Raw genomic sequence first — 14,403 nt, 5'->3', positions numbered from 1 at the left:
GAAAGAATGGAGACGGATATAGAGAATGGACTTGTGGACACAGCAGGGGAAGAAGAGGGTAGGAAGAATTGAGAGAGTAGCACTGAAACATATACATAGCTAAATTATATAGGGAAGTTGCTGTATAACAGGGAGCTCAACTCCATGCTCTGTGATGACCTAGATGGGTAGGATGGGAGCAGGAAGGGAGGCTCAAGAGGGAGGGAATATATGTATATATTATGGCTGATTCGCTTTGTACAGCAGAAACCAACACAACATTGTAAAGCAATTATCCTCTAATTAAAAAAATAAGTAAATAAAAATAAATAAAACGCCTGCCGTCAAAGTTTTAGAAAAGGGAAAAACAATAAAAGGTGTCACTTTGATTTTAAACATTAGTCAACAGGTAGGGGTGGTGATAGAAATTCTGAAGGTATAGAAAAGCTTTCCTAGGGCTTTTGAGTTCACATTACATAGGTCATCTGCTCTGATTACTTAGAAGTTCCCTACAAACTATCTGTCAAAGTGTTACTGGCTGAACAACAAAATTATTAGTTTTTCCCTTTCATTTGAAAATTTCAAGACTCAAGGTAAGCAGTTGCTCCTGTGTTCATATTCTCTGAAGATCAATAAACAAAGAAGAAATTAGTGTGGAATCAGATAGGCCCAACGAAGATAATAACTGTGTGTGTTAGTCACTCAGTCGTGTAGCCTGCCAGGCTCCTCTGTCCATGGGATTCTCCAGGCAAGAATACTGGAGTGGGTTGCCATTCCCTTCTCCACAGGATTTTTCTGACCCAGGGATTGAACCTGGGTCTGCAGCATCACAGGCATATTCTTTACCATCTGAGCCACCAGGGAAGCCCCTGTAAGATAATAACTAGTGGTCACTTTGTGTTTATCATATATCTCTGGGGAAAAAATAAAGCAAAGAATAATTATTGAAAAACATCATAAATGAGGACTTATGAATGCATAAATATGTTAGTTCTCTCTTAGGTCCGTAACATGCTGCATGAAATCTAGCTGATTTAGTTTTTGGTTGTCCCCTTTATCTACAAAGTCTCTTGGTCTAAATGACTACATGACAATGAAGAAAAAATCTTTATCAAGGAATGAAATATTTTTTAAAAAATGGTGGTAGAAAAATAGCATTGTAAGCCACAGTCCACTTCATCTATTTTCATGCTTGGCCTGTAGCCCATATTTCTTTTTTCTCTCTGAGAGGTGAGAGAAATTTTTCTGGGAAGAGAATGAAATGAATGAGTGTGTTGATGATGCACCTTCACACTTGAACACTAAGAGAAAGTCCTGCGCCAAATTCCTTTCCTCAAAGCAGCAAGGAAGAGAAACTTAGTTTTGTATAAAACTTGCACAACTGGGTGTGGCTGAAACTCCTCTCAGGGAGAACTTGCATGTGTGAGTATATCTGTCTCGGACTGTGGCTTTCTTAACTGAGAACGTTAACCATTTTGATTTGTTGTATTTTGGAAGTATATCCTCAATAATGACAAGTTTTCACACAAGTTATATGGCCTCAGCGAAGGCATATTACAAATGGAAGGGTGGAAGAGCCCACAGCCTATTAGAACTCAAGTATTAAAACTTCTATTTCAACAGAAATAAAACTGAGCTAACATCTTGCATGATTTGGAATCATTTCCTAAAAAGTGAGATGTCTGGTCAGGGGCAAAACTGAAGCATGACTGTTGCCAAGAAGTGATATAAAGAAGTTCCTCCAACTGCTTCTTCCACTACTTTCAATATAAAATGACCACTTTGATGTTCCTCTTGGGGCTGTTAACAAATCTTATTCAATATTGATGGAATAGGAATATTAAAAATCTATGGTCTCTACAGCAGGCCAAATTCCAAGCCTTCACGTCAATGTCAAATTCTGTCAGCTGTCAAAAGCCAAAATATCTTATTACCAGAAATATATGGAACCCTAGAGGGATGATTCACCCATTACATTTAACTGAAAAGGATTTATTGACCATTTCTTCAGCAACCAGCCCTAGATGTGTTAGGGAATGAAAAAGTATATGGCAGGGCCTTTAGCTGGTAAAGAATCTGCCTGCAATGCAGGAGACCTGGGTTTGATCCCTGGGTTGGGACGATCCCCTGGAGAAGGGAAAGGCCACCCACTCCAGGATTCTGGCCTGGAGAATTCCATGGACTGTATAGTCCATGGGGTCACAAAGAGCTGGACATGACTGAGTGACTTTCACTTTAATCTCAGGAAGTTTATGAAGACCACACCTGAAAATCCTGAAGGTCAGGGGCCAGTGACTCTTCAGTTCCATGTGGCTGTCAGCAGAGTTAAGGCACTGAGTTCAGACAGGCTTTAGGCACAAGCAGAAAAGAAAAAGAAAGGGAGAGGAATAAAAGAGGACCTATGAGAGTATGAGAAGACAAAGGAAAGATTTGTGAGACTGAAGAAGAAAAAGATATAAAAGATAGGGGGTGAAGAGAGAGCAATAGTTAGGAAGAGGAAAGACACCCTGGGGAACCTAAAGTTTAGGCTGCCTTCCCTCTTCAGTTAATATCCACACCAGTTTTAAAAGTGCTGGATTCCTTAAGTCAAAGTCCAGCATCCACTGTTGGGTTAGCTGTGGTTTGGTAATGAAGGAGGTTGAAGGAAGGAAAAAGGACAGGGGCCTTTGACATGCTTGAATTCCCTTCGGCTGCCTATCACAATATCAACGTGTTGAAAGTTTCTAATCCTGCACTGAGAATGAATCTGGCCTTCTCATTGCATAAGACACTGAGGCTTGAATACTGCCAGACCATCTTGTCTCTTTTAGGGAGGCTAAATTTCCAGTCAATAAATGACTGGGCTATTGTATTGCCCTCTGGAGAAGCAGGCCTGAGTTTGTTTGTTTACTCATTCCTGAAATTGGATTCTGGATGCTGGAGAAAGGAGGGCTGTTTTCTGAGGAAAGGAGAGACTGTGTCAGGGCAGTATGCCCTCACCATCCCTCTCCATTTGCTGTGACAGACCAGACGGGGTGATGGATAGTTGGGGCGTTTATGGCTGTTGAATATGCCTAATCTGAATTCTCAGCAATTAGGGCTATTCAGCTTTAACCTTTTGGCTGGACTATACATTTCACCAGATGCAGCAGAAGCCCTGACTAAATCTGTCTTTACCTCTCTGGCACCTCTTTTCTGCCTGAACATTTTCCCTCAGACACAAATGTGTTCTTTTTTAAAAGATGCCACGGATACATTCAAAGCATAGTTATGGACCATACCACTTTCCCCCTCCTTAGGGGGGAAAAATTTAGGTTTTGTACAAAAAGGCTATAGAAGTTCTCTGGGCTGCGTTTCTGGAGACACACTTCCTTTCAAGAATTCTCACCCCATAACTGAATCAGATCCCCATGTGAAATCCTCTTCGGTCTCTATTCTTCAATCCAGGTGATACAGGCAAAAGAGTTCCATGTTATCATATAATCATGGAATCTCAGCCAGAGGGAACTAGAGATCATTTAGTTATACTCATGACTTAAGAAGTGAAGAAATTAAGTTCCAGAGAGGAAATGGGATCTGCCCATATTTACATAGCAATTTATAGTAGAGCTGGGACTTTTGACTTGGACAGGGATAAATAAATGGGGTCATAAGAAATTTCATATTTAATACCTCTGTTTTCCATTTTAGATGATTTACTTTTCTAATATTTCATTTTTTAAATTTATTGACATTTAATTCACTTAATACTTTCTAGATAGTTTTCTTTCTTTTCCCTGAAATCCAAGTGAATAATCAATTTTCCACTTTCATTAAAACTGTTAACGGCAGTTGTTGAATTTTGTACAATTTTTGTTCTCCATATTGCCTTTCAAAGTTTTGACACATAACTCATTTGATAAATATATGGGGAAGTAGTACAGTTTAGTAAAAAGACCCCTGAATTTGAAGCTAGACAATCCTAATTTTCATCTCAGCACTGATATTTACCAGCTATGAGGCTTGAATAAGTTATGTGCTTTATCAGAGCCTCATTTCTGCATCTATAAAATGGAACAATGGTACCTATGTCATGGGATTCTGTGACAATTGAAGTAATTCATGAAGAGTGTCTGCACTAAGTACGTAATAAATGGTGACCATTCATAATACTTAATGAAGGGGTGAGTGAATACTTGAAAATGACAGAGATCTACAATCAACAGGATAGTCACAGGGGAGAGCTAAACCGAGGGTAAACAGGAGAAATTGAATAGCTTGCTAGCGCCCCCTTGAGTTAGAGTTTGGATTGCTTTTTTGCTTTCAGTTCAGTTCAGTTCAGTCACTCAGTTGTGTATGACTCTTTGTCACCCCATGGACGGCAGCACGCCAGGCCTCCCTGTCCATTGCCAACTCCAGGAGTTTACTCAAACTCTTGTCCACTGAGTCGGTGATGCCAACCAACCATCTCATCCTCTGTCGTCCCCTTCTCCTCCCGCCTTCAATCTTTCCCAGCATCAGGGTCTTTTCAAATGAGTCAGCTCTTTGCATCAGGTGGCCAAAGTATTGGAGTTTCAGCTTCAACATCAGTCCTTCCAATGAACACCCAGGACTGATCTCCTTTAGGATGGACTGGTTGGATCTCCTTGCAGTCCAAGGGACTCTCAAGAGTCTTCTTCAACACCAGAGGTCAAAAGCATCAATTCTTCAGCACTCAGCTTTCTTTATAGTCCAAGTCTCACATCCACACACAACTATTGGAAAACCATAGCTTTGATTAGATGGACTTCTGTTGGCAAAGTAATGTCTTTTCCTTTTAATATGCTGTCTAGGTTGGTCATAACTTTCCTTCCAAGGAGCAAGCATCTTTTAATTTCATGGCTTCAGTCAACATCTGCAGTGATTTTGGAGCCCCCAAAATAAAGTCTGCTACTGTTTCCACTGTTTCTCCATCTATTTGCCGTGAAGTTATGGGACCAGATGCCATGATCTTAGTTTTCTGAATGTTGAGTTTTAATCCAACTTTTTCACTCTCCTCTTTAACATTCATCAAGAGGCTCTTAAGTTCTTCTTTACTTTCTGCCATAAGGGCTGTGTCACCTGCATATCTGAGGTTACTGATATTTCTCCTGGCAATCTTGATTCCAGCTTGTGCTTCATCCAGCCCAGCATTTCTCAGGATGTACTCTTCATAGAAGCTAAATAAGCAGGGTGACAATATACAGCCTTGACATACTCCTTTTCTTATTTGAAACCAGTCTGTTGTTCCATGTCCAGTTCTAACTGTTGATTACTGACCTGCATACAGATTTCTCAAGAGGCAGGTCAGGTGGTCTGGTATTCCCATCTCTTTCAGAATTTTCCACAGTTTGTTGTGATCCACACAGTCAAAGGCTTTGGCATAGTCAATAAAGCAGAAGTCAATATTTTTCTACTTGCTTTTTCGATGATCCAGCGGATGTTGGCAATTTGATCTCTGGTTCCTCTGCCTTTTCTAAATCCAGGTTGAACATCTGGAAGTTCATGGTTCACGTATTAGTGAAGCCTGGCTTGGAGAATTTTGAGCATTACTTTACTAGCGTGTGAGATGAGTGCCATTGTGTAGTAATTTGAGCATTCTTTGACATTGTCTTTCTTAGGGATTGGAATGAAACCTGACCTTTTCCAGTCCCAAGGCCACTGCTGAGTTTTCCAAATTTGCTGGCATACAGAGTGCAGCACTTTCACAGTATCATCTTTTAGGATTCGAAATAGTTCAACTGGAATTCCATCACCTCCACTCACTTTGTTTGTAGTGATGCTTCCTAAGGCCCACTTGACTTCACATTCCAGGATGTCGGGTTCTAGGTTGGTGATCACACCATCATGATTATCTGGGTCATGAAGATCTTTTTGTATAATTCTTCTGTGGATTCTTGCCACCTCTTCTTAATAACTTCTGCTTCTGTTAGGGCCATACCACTTTTGTTCTTTTTTTTTTTTTTGGTTTCTGTTGGTTATAAACCAATCCCTAGAATATCCTGAAATTGTCAGAGTTAAAGGGGCTTTAGAAATCACTTTGTTCAAACCTTTAATTTTGTAAAGTTGGAAAGTCAGGCTGAAAGATAAACTGAATTCACTTGGTCACAAACTTGGTTGAGATAGGAGCATACTTTGAGTTTTTAGGCATTTCTTTCCAGTACATTTTCTCTATAATGTCTACATCCATAAGTCATATCTGATTTCAGACATTAGAACAAAAATATACTTCAAAGCTTCCCTTGTGGCTCAGACGGTAAAGCGTCTGCCTACAATGCAGGAGACACGGGTTCGATCCCTGGGTTGTGAAGTTCCTCTGGAGAAGGAAATTACAATCCACTCCAGTATTCTTGCCTGGAAAATCCCATGGATGGGGGAGCCCGGTAGGCTACAGTCCATGGGGTCGCAAAGAGTTGGACACAACTGAGCGACTTCACTTCACTTCGTACTTCAAAGCAACATCATGATTTGGGTCTTACCTAGCATTTTGAATTAGCCATGCGTCTGCTCCTCTTCTTTAACATGAATAATCAAATAGATGATAATATAATCTGGGGATAAACTTGAAGATTTAATTCTTAAAGGGTGTGTATATAATGTGTGTATGTATCAAGCCTTCCTGCGTATAATCGAAGTTAATGAAATATACAGAAAAGAAAAAGATAATCTGTCAAATGGAAGACAAAGCAAGTTACCAATTCAAAAAAGCGAACTGCTGTGACAAACTGGGCTTTATGGTGCGGAACAGAGTAGCACCTTGGAGTATTCTTTTTCTTTGGGGAAAGGGTATCTGGAGTAGAAACTGAATGAGAAAGTGTGACTTTTTAGCCCATGACTTTTTCTGTGAAGAGGCTAATCAGGTCTTTTGCTTCCTTGCCCTGACACTGCAATTGTCCTGTGAACAAATCATCCCACTTTAAAGGAACAGAGGGGGTAAAAAAGAACTCAGTGGCAGGCTGAAGACATCCTAAAACAAGTCTCAAGAAATGTTTTTGTAAATTGGCCAGTTCAGGATCAAGACCTGGCAGCTGGGAGCCTATGGCTTTTAGCTCACTGGTTAGTCTTTACCAAAGTCTGGGCCATTTCCCCCAACACAGTGCAGGAAAAAAAAAAAAAAAAAAAACCTTTGAATGGAAAACTATGCATTGTTTAGATCACACCCTTCCAGTATATCTGATTATAATTTTTCACTCTGTCTGAGCAATTTTACAACTCTGTAAACAGTAGAAAATTGATAGCAGTGCAAAATAATTGTTGTCCATAGACATAAATTCTATCCACTGGATGCCTAATGCCCGCCTTCCCCACCAAACACTTTGAAAGAGGCCAGTTAGCCTGCATTTACATATCTATTTCAATATTTCTGAACTACAGTGCCCTTTTTTTTTCTTGAATTCCCCCTGAAACTGGTTGTGTAACACTTCAACGGTTTCCTCAGTAATGAGTTAGGGAACACCTTTAACATTTGCTCATTTTTACAGCTGTATAGGTGTCATGATTTTACATTTCTTAATAAAATTATCTTTTAACAACAGCCATGCCAAAGGTATAAGAGTCCTCTATTCCTTGGGTATCTAGACCATGTATACAGCAGATAGCAAATTTTTACAAAGGAAAAGACAGTAGAAAGTGAAGTCACTCAGTTGTGTCTGACTCTTTGCAACCCCATGGACTGAAGCCTAGCAGGCTCCTCCATCCACGGAATTTTCCAGGCAAGAGTACTGGAGTGGGTTGCCATTTCCTTCTCCAGGGGATCTTCCTGACCCAGGGACTGAACCCAGGTCTCCCGCATTGTAGGCAGATGCTTCACCGTCTGAGCCACCAGGTTTTGGCTAATAACTCAGACCCTTCAGATGTAATTATTGGCAAGTCCTGATTTCCTTGTGTTTGGTAGACTAATCTTTGTTGAGCTAGAGTAAACAAGCGGGGTCTTTTCACTTCTGAAACAGGCAGCAAGACCAATGCACCATGGCATCAATGCAGCTCCCTCAGGAAGGCCTGCAAACCTATTTGCAAAAGAAGCAAAAGACACAGTTGGCACCAGGAAATGTTCCTGTAAAGCCCGCTGTACCACTTCCACCCTCAGATGGACAAGCTCCTGCAAAATAGAGAGATTCTGCCAGCACACTCTTGCCTGAACAGAGAAAGTAAACTTTCACAGAGATTCGGAATCAATGATTTCAGCAACTGAGGTGCCATTCCTGAACCTGCCATATGTTAGCTGGCTCACTCTGTGAAGCCAACTACCTTCCTTAATTATGAAACGGGATTCTGGGATGTGTGCTCAGCATATACCTATGGGTCTATTCACACCATAGCCACAAAATGATGTGATAAAACTGTTTTCAACAGTGTTCAGGGATAGATCTGGTTTCAACTGGTGAGCAGCACAACTTTATATCATCAAGAGAACTTTCTGACTTTCCAAGGGTTTCAAATAACAGAATTAATTCTCAAAAAAATGAAAAAAGGAACTTCAAGTTGAAGGTAGATGAGATGTGGTAGGGGAAATGGGATATGGGTTGACCAGGTGGGGCAAGGAAACATTTTATTAATAGTATCTATGGCTCTAATGTCAATTCCTGGACTTCTATCCATATATTCTAGCTTACAGAAGTACTACCTGACTGACTATTGCCTTGGGATTTAGAAAATACAGAGTCTCTCCTTTTCTGCTTGTGGTTACTGTGTAATTTCAGGCTAGGTTTCTCTACAGTTTTGTTTTTACTTGTAAACTAGAGTTGTAAGTGTAAAACAGATAATGCTTGCTCTGAATTGGAATAAAAATCATAATCTTAAAGAGAGGATGTTCATTAGAAGGTAATGTTTAAATATGTCATCATGCATGACATGAAAATAAGTTTTCTTTTTTTTTTTTTTTAGATAAAACAGTAAGTGTCCGTCTGCCACAAAGTCCAGTCTTAACTTAGAAAATTAAGATATTTTGAAAAAGTTCATGTCAACACATACTAAAGAAAGAAAGCCTTTTAAAGTACAAGACAGTCCTGCTCTTCAACTCAATTCCATTAAAAACAATTAAAGATAAATATAAAGACAATTTCTAAGATGAACTGAAAAGCTGTTTCCTTCTTATTATTACTTTATGTTTTCTTGTCAGTAGTCCTGCAGATGCCCAGGCCAAACCTCAGACTTAATAAATGAGGATCTTTGGTGAGATTTGGGGCAAGAGATTAAATTCTATACAATTTCTCAAAATGTTTCCAGTGTATACTGAAGCTTAACAAATGTGTGGCTTAGAAGATAGGAGTGATTTTAAGGACAGGTAGAAAATGAATATTTCAATGGATTTTAAATTAATAGTGTGGAGAACTTGTCGATTTTTGTATGTTTTCACTTCAATTCCTAATAAAAATTCTCACCTCTTAAGCACAGTTGCCATTGACCATGTTTATATTTAAAATCTTCCCCTCAAACCGAGAAGTCAGAAATTCCCATTCATCATACTTACAAATAAAGGGTAGCCTGGAAACCACCATCATATTTAAATACTTTCCTCTTTTTACATTGCTCTGAGATGGAGAGGGAGTCCTGGGTATGTCAGCACAAATTCCACCTGGGACCACTCTGAATTCAGATAATAGATTTAATGAGTTCGAAATGGGTTGTTGACCTTCTTCCAACTCATTAATGCCTTTCGGCAGCTCTCATCATTTCTCACTCCCCGTCAGCTTCTTTCCAAACACAGCTTCTTGTGGCATTTCACTGACAAAAGGATGCATGTGTACCTCAAAAATTCAAAACACCCTTTTCAAAGGCTCATCTGACAAAAAGCAGGGTTTGAAAGCATTTCATTGCGTCCCTGCTTTTTTCTTATGTCGGGTTGCCCTTATTCTGAAATGTATACAGCTCTGAGAGCCTGTAAGTCTGTCTCTTATTTTTGCTAATACATGCTTAACCTACCTATCTTTTGACCAGCTAAGAATATTCCAGCTAAGGTTTTTAACAGAATTTAAACAAAGTACTCCTAAAGCAATGTGCTATACATTCAAATTAACAAGCATTGAGAGAGATTCTGATACACAAAACTTATTTTTCTCTTTTGAGTTATTAGGCAGTAGAAAATATTCGAATGGCTCTCTAAACATCTGTTGGTAGTTTCTAGAAGCCTGAAATGATGTTTGAATCTGCAAGGACAATGATTTCTGCTTTTATCTAAGTATTCCAACTCACCCTGAACTCTATTCTCTGTACACACTCTGAGGCATCTCCACAGTGAATAGTAGCTTATGGTGCCCTAACTGCCATCTTGGGGTTCTTTTTACTTCTAATTTTCTGGCCTGTAGGCACTTGAGGGCAAGGATCAAATAATCTGTTTCTCTTCCCTCCAAGCCCTCTAGCACAGTCTGAACAGTCAGAAGAGACTTGTCAACTTATCCAAGGAAAATGCACTCCAGATCATAATGTGTTCAGCAGTTACAAAACACAATATTTAAGTTGCTATGAAGCAAGTGAGTCTAGAGATGTAAGCATGGGAATTGACTCAGATACACATAAGAGGTCCAATCACTGTGGCCAGTCCACAAGCAGGATTTACTGCCCTTTCCTCTGTTCCCACAGAATGTATTTAAGTAACACTTGTTTGATACTGTGTAATACAGTTACTTCCAAACTGACCTGTCATACCCATTTGATATGAACCTCTTGAAGGTATGCTGCTGCTGCAGCTGCTAAGTCGCATCAGTCGTGTCCGACTCTGTGCGACCCCATAGACGGCAGCCCACCAGGCTCCGCCGTCCCTGGTGGATTATGCTTAATCTTTAATATCTCCAGGACCTAGTGGAAAGCCTGGAAAAAATAAAACAGTCAAGGAGTGTTCTTTAATATGTATGTATGCATATGTTGTGCATTATTCAGGATTAGAACGTCATCACTATTTTCACTAAAAGATGAGGATACCAATGGTTCCCTAAGGCTCCTTTCAGATGCTAGTACCGTGGTTCCATAATAAACAATGTAGGAATTGTTGGAGGGAAGGTAAATTGATGCAGTCACTATGGAAAACAGTATGGAGCTTCCTTTAAAAACTAAAAATAGAGTTACAGTATGACCCATCAATCTCACTCGTGGGCATATAGTCAGAGAAAACTCTAATTTGAAAAGATACATGAACTCCAATGTTTAAAGCAGGACTGTTTACAATAGCCAGTGCATGGAAGCAACTTAAATGTCCATTGATAGAGGAATGAATAAAAAAATATGTGGTATGTTTATATGTATATATACATATATACACACCACATTATATATACATATACATGTGTGTGTGTATATGTTGTGTGTGTATATATGTATATATATATATACACACACATACATACACATATATATATATAATGGAATATTACTCAGCCATAAAAAGAACAAAATAATGCCATTTGCAGCAACATGGATGGAAATTATCTTACTAAATGATGTTGTCAAAGACAAAAATATCATATCACTTATATGTGGAATCTTAAAAAATGATACGAATGAACATATCTACAAAGAAGAAACAGACTCACGGACATAGAAAACAAACTTATGATTACCAAAGTGGAGAAGTGGAAGTGAAGTGAAGTGAAGTTGCTCAGTCTTGTCCGACTCTTTGCATCCCCATGGACTGTAGCCTACCAGGCTCCTCCGTCCATGGGATTTTCCAGGCAATACTCCTGGAGTGGATTGCCATTTCCTTTTCCAGGGGATCTTCCCAACCCAGGGATCGAACCCAAGGGATAAATTAGGAGCTTGTGATTAGCAAATAAAAACTACTATATGTAAGATAGATAAACAATAAGGTGCTACTCCATAGCATAGGGAACTACATTCAATATCTTGTAATAAATTATAGTGGAAAAGAATCTGAAAAAGAATATACATATATGTATATATTTGTATATGTTTGTGTATATTGAATCACTTTGCAATATACCAGAAACTAATACAACACTCTAAATCATCTGTACTTCAATTAAAAAAAGGTACTGTATAAATTGAAATTAGAAAAACCCAAATAAGACCTCTGTGTCCAAATAAAGTAAGACATGAATACAGTTTTATGATTTGGATGTGAATGACCACCCTATGGTGACTTTGTAGAAGAAACTTATTCTCTTTCATATCATAAAGAAATTAAGTTATCATTTACCAAGTATCTACTGTATGACAGGCACTGGCGGCAGGTGCTTTCACATACATTAAGTATATTATTTCCCACAGCCACTCTCCTAAATAAGTATCATTAGTCCTATGTTTCAAATGAAGAAACTGAAGTTACAGAGAGATTAACTTATCTGTTCAAGGTCACATGGATAATCACTGGCAGAGCTAATTCATGGTTATGATTTCACACAATATCAGTGTGACTCCAGAGACTAACTTTGGGACTTGATATTATTGCTATTAGCAAGATGAGTTGACTAGCCTCAACCCTTTCAGTATATAGGTTCCAGCCCCATATCTAGGGCTGAATGGTACTTATGTAAGTCACCTTGAATAACATTTCCTTCGACAATTATATATAGGTGATCTCTGATTAGAAAGAAGATCTGGGGAAAGAAAATGAAAATTTATCAACCTACTAGTATACTAGACACTACATTAGGTTCTATCTATCTATCTATCTACCTATCTATCCATACTCATTCAGTAAAGACAATAAATCATGATGGTTAAAGGTGAAGGCTCTAGAACCAGACTGCCTGGGTTCAAATCCTCACATTGCCAAAATTAATTATGTGACCTTGGACAAGGGTTTGTTGTTGTACCATTCTTCTGTGTAAAATAGGGAAATTATAATAGTAACTCTCTCATAGATTTGTTATTACAATTAAATGAGTTAACATGTAACACAGGTAAAATATTACTTAATAAATAATATTAAATAAATATTTCCTGGGATTTGTCATAGGTCGTTTGGCAATGGTATCTGCATTAAAAATATAAACAACTGTCCTGTAGAAAAGGAATAGGCTTGTTAAATATTCAAGGGAGTAACAGTTGCTGTGATGGTTAGGGTTATAATCAACACAGAAAGGGACTTTTCTAAAAGTCAGAGGTCTTCAGCAATGGAAAAGACTTTTCTTTTTTGGGGGGATAAGGTAAATTCCATGTCATTAGACACATTCAAAGAAAGTCAAAATGGCCATCTGTCATAAGTGTTGCTGCTGCTGCTGCTGCTAAGTCACTTCAGTCGTGTCCGACTCTGTGCGACCCCAGAGACGGCAGCCCACCAGGCTTCCCTGTCCCTGGGGTTCTTCAGGCAAGAACACTGGAGTGGGTTGCTATTTACTTCTCCAATGTCCTAAGTGTTAGAGAAAGGATAATCTCATTGAAAAAGAAGTGGGAAGAGATTACCTCAAAGAATCCTATGTACTCCCTTATTCTATAATTGAAAGATAATAGAAATAGAAAAACACACCCCATTTACAATACCAAGAACCATAATATTGGAACATAGAAACATTCCTACTGAGAAACACACTGCTGCTGTTTTAGCTGGTGTCTGACAGCTGCTATGTACTTAGCTGTGCATTTGTCCACAGGATATGGTGCTTGGAGGAACTGGTATTTTGAAAATCCTAAGCAGTCTCTGTGCTATTACTGTTAGCTATTCTTATTATTATTACTAGTAATTCAGTTCATGAAAATAAACATAATTTACCGCGCTTCTGCTGAGCATACATATTAAGTGTATGAAGTGTGAAAGTGTGAGTTGCTCAGTTGTGTCCAATTCTTTGTGACCCCATGGACAGAAGCCTGCAAGGCTTCTCCAGGGGATCTTCCCGACCCAGGGATCTAACCTGTGTCTCGTACTTGGCAGGTGGATTCTTTATGGTCTGATCCACCAGGGCATGTGAGCTCCTACATGAATATTTTAAAACATTTGGTTGTCAGGCCATTATCAAATTTAGTATAATTGCAATATTATTCAAAAGGCAGAGCATTTGAAATTAATCAAGTGGAATTTTCCAATCTGGAGCACCCTCAAAGAATACTTAGTAGGAGCATTTAAACTTGCTTGGTAGTGATGACAGAGGAGTGAGAGTCACTGAACTGAGTCATCATTACTGCCCCCTCTCCTCACATACACACACACATAGTTAGGCCAGAGGGAATGCTGGCCTGAGTGAATGTGGTAAGCTACATAGATGAGTCAGCTTAAGACTTCCATCATAGTGCCAGTGGATGTGTGTGTGTGTGTGTGTGTGTGTGTGTGTGTGTTAGTAGCTTCAGAGAACCAGAGACTAAAGACTTTCTCTTCCTTGGCAACATAACTGTGGACCAATATTCACACTTCACTTACAATTATTTTAAGCCAAACACCTACAATCAGTGATTGTCATAGAAGATTAACAAGAGCTTTAACACAAACACACAAGATAGCGAACTGATTCTACACCTGGTCCTTCCCTGTAGACAAGCAGGTCTCTGTGGAAAGCTTTACAC

General features: G+C 39.0%; 1 protein-coding gene across 19 annotated transcripts in view; it reads right to left on the bottom strand.

The window, feature by feature from the left end:
* IL1RAPL2 (interleukin 1 receptor accessory protein like 2) overlaps positions 1 to 14,403 on the bottom strand; it is a 1,479,983-nt gene that overhangs the window by 137,330 nt on the left and 1,328,250 nt on the right. The gene's annotated exons all lie outside the window — the stretch shown is intronic.

This window comes from Bos javanicus, chromosome X (assembly GCF_032452875.1).
Source record: "Bos javanicus breed banteng chromosome X, ARS-OSU_banteng_1.0, whole genome shotgun sequence".
NCBI lineage: Eukaryota > Metazoa > Chordata > Mammalia > Artiodactyla > Bovidae > Bos > Bos javanicus.
This window is presented reverse-complemented; position numbering and strand designations above follow the sequence as displayed.